The following is a 2,529-nucleotide window of genomic DNA, read 5'->3' as shown; positions in this document are numbered from 1 at the left end:
CAAATAACCTTGAAGAAATATAAGTCTCTGCCATGTTACTAAGAAAAAGAAAAAGCAACAACTTCTTACATTATTAAACTACACCAAAAGAAAAGGCAACAACTTTTTGCATTCCTCGACAATGTGCCCTTCTTCCTTATTAAACTACACCAAAAGAAAAACTCATAATTCAAAACATAAGAACTCTCTAAAACAATTACCATTTCCGCATTAATATCCTTGCCAGCTACACCATCATTTACTTTCACGCTCTGCAATAGAAACTTGTCCTTGCATTGCATATCAGCAGGGGCCTCCTTTTGGGCTTGCATTGTAACTGAGCCAAAAAAACAATCATTACATATGATTAAACTCAAATAAAAACAAAAAAAAAAACAATAGAACAAAACAAAACTATAACAATTGCTATGTAGGTACTAAAATTTGTAAATGAATTAATAAATAGACTTACAAATTATCTTCATCAAAAGAGCCACCATGTATAATTGAACCTGGAACAAGAGGGTCCTTGAGAAAGCCTGTTAGTCTCTCAAAATGGCGTTGATTTACTATTCTGGCTATGCTCTTTGACTCTATTGGTTTCTCACCATAAAATCTCTTTATAGTTTTCTTTAACATTTCGATCTAAAATACAAAACAATAAATCATCAAAAATTTCTTATACATAAAGCCAAAAATAATTAATTAAAATGAGAAAGTTAATTAATATGCTACCACAGTTGGAGCAAAGTTTGCCTCGACCAGAAGATAATCAACTGCTATACATGCTTGTCCACTACAAGCCCCCACATTGCTCCAGCTATTCTTTTCACTGCAACCTTTATGGAAAACAAAATCCATGTATATATATATAATATTTCAACATGATTTCAACATTAACCATATTGTCATTTCTCAGTTTGTGTTATCATTCATGTTACCTTAAATAAGAATAATTGCTTAAAATATTTTGTCACATAAGTGTGTTAGATTTATGTGTAATTTATATATGTATGGACACATATTATTTGTGTGACCTTAATTAGGCCCTAATACACACTATTGAGGCCTTATTTTACATTAAACCAAAATTTGAGGCTATTTAAATTTTATGCCTAATTTGCTTTATGGTTCTAAGTTTTAGTTACAAGCAATACTTTTTTACTACCAATATAGGAAAAGATCTCATGGCAAGCATTCTTTGAGTATAGCTTATATAATTTTCGCATTGGGTATTCAAATAATTTAGATTTTAGAGGGTATGTCATATAAATAAATTTTGTATTATATCTTATCTCATATATTATTGGTCCTTATATAAAAAAAGAATTTATATAAATAAATATAAACAAACAAACCTTTAAATCTGAAGTTGTTGAAAGGGAATCTAGTATGGGGGACATTTTCCTCCAAGCTCCAAAGTAACAGGTGTTAAATGCTTAGCAGCTGCAGTCATTACTATGCGTCCAATTTGTGCACTCCCTCGTAAAGTATACAATAATACATTTCAAAATAATTTCATTTCTAGTATATATACTTTAACATCACATTAAATAACTAATTAATAAAAAAGAAAAAAAAAAAGAAATCTTTTAATACCAGTAAAAAAGATCTTATCCCACTTGTGAAGTAAAAATTTTTCACAGATTTGAGGTCCTCCCTCAATGACTTGAATAGCTTTGGAATCCATGTAAAGAGGGATAAGATTAGCAAGAACAGAAGAACAAGCTAGGGCGTGATTTGATGGCTTAAGAACCACTGCATTTCCAGCTGATATTGCTCCAATCAATGGGTCCAATGCCAAAGCTATTTTGTATTTATTTTGTACAAACAAACATGTATATTCATATTATGCCTAATTTTTAGCTTTATTCTCTATCTTAAGAAAAATAAATCTATATATATATATATTGACTCACATACATATAGGAAAGTTCCAACAAGAAAATATTAGATTAACACCAAGTGGTTCAGGCTGCAATTCTCCTTTTGCAAGGAAGAAAACAAGTGGGATTGGACATTGTTACAATACAATTCTCTGTAAGCTTCAGCAGGGTGTTTACCAAGATCACGAAAGAGTGCTTTAGAGAGCTTTTGTTCATTATCTTGGATAAGTTTAATGAGTGTTGTGAGTTGTAATGTATTAGAGCGGAAACTTGTGAAAACAAGGATTAAGAATGGATTAACAGGGTAAATGAAACTGAAGATTACAGGAACACACAATAGGATACTAGGGATAAGATAACTATAGGATTGTAACATAAATATTGTCAGTGAAAAAACTCGGAGCTTTACTATTTGGATAACAATCATCATTTATAAAGTGCTATTTATATCTGGAGTATGTAAATGAAAATATGAAGAACAAAAGATTGTATGTCGGTACTCTTACCTCCATAAAGATCCTTCTTAGTGAAGTATTTTGCCATCAATCGGCGAATGTAGTTGTGACAGTCAGTAGTCCCGTGATCCGTAAGGGGAAATACCGGGTAAGCTGTGCAATCCCACATCGCCTGGGAAGGTCAAGTGAGATTATTCTGAGACTGTGTA

The 2,529-nt window shown here is 31.5% G+C and overlaps 1 pseudogene; it reads right to left on the bottom strand.

The window, feature by feature from the left end:
* Positions 1-374: 374 nt before the first annotated feature.
* LOC115696611 (aldehyde dehydrogenase family 3 member F1-like) lies at positions 375-2,275 on the bottom strand (annotated as a pseudogene).
* Positions 2,276-2,529: the final 254 nt, after the last annotated feature.

This window comes from Cannabis sativa, chromosome 7, assembly GCF_029168945.1.
Source record: "Cannabis sativa cultivar Pink pepper isolate KNU-18-1 chromosome 7, ASM2916894v1, whole genome shotgun sequence".
In the NCBI taxonomy this organism is placed as follows: domain Eukaryota; kingdom Viridiplantae; phylum Streptophyta; class Magnoliopsida; order Rosales; family Cannabaceae; genus Cannabis; species Cannabis sativa.
Note: the sequence above shows the minus strand (reverse complement) of the source record. Positions and strands in the feature narration are given on the sequence as shown.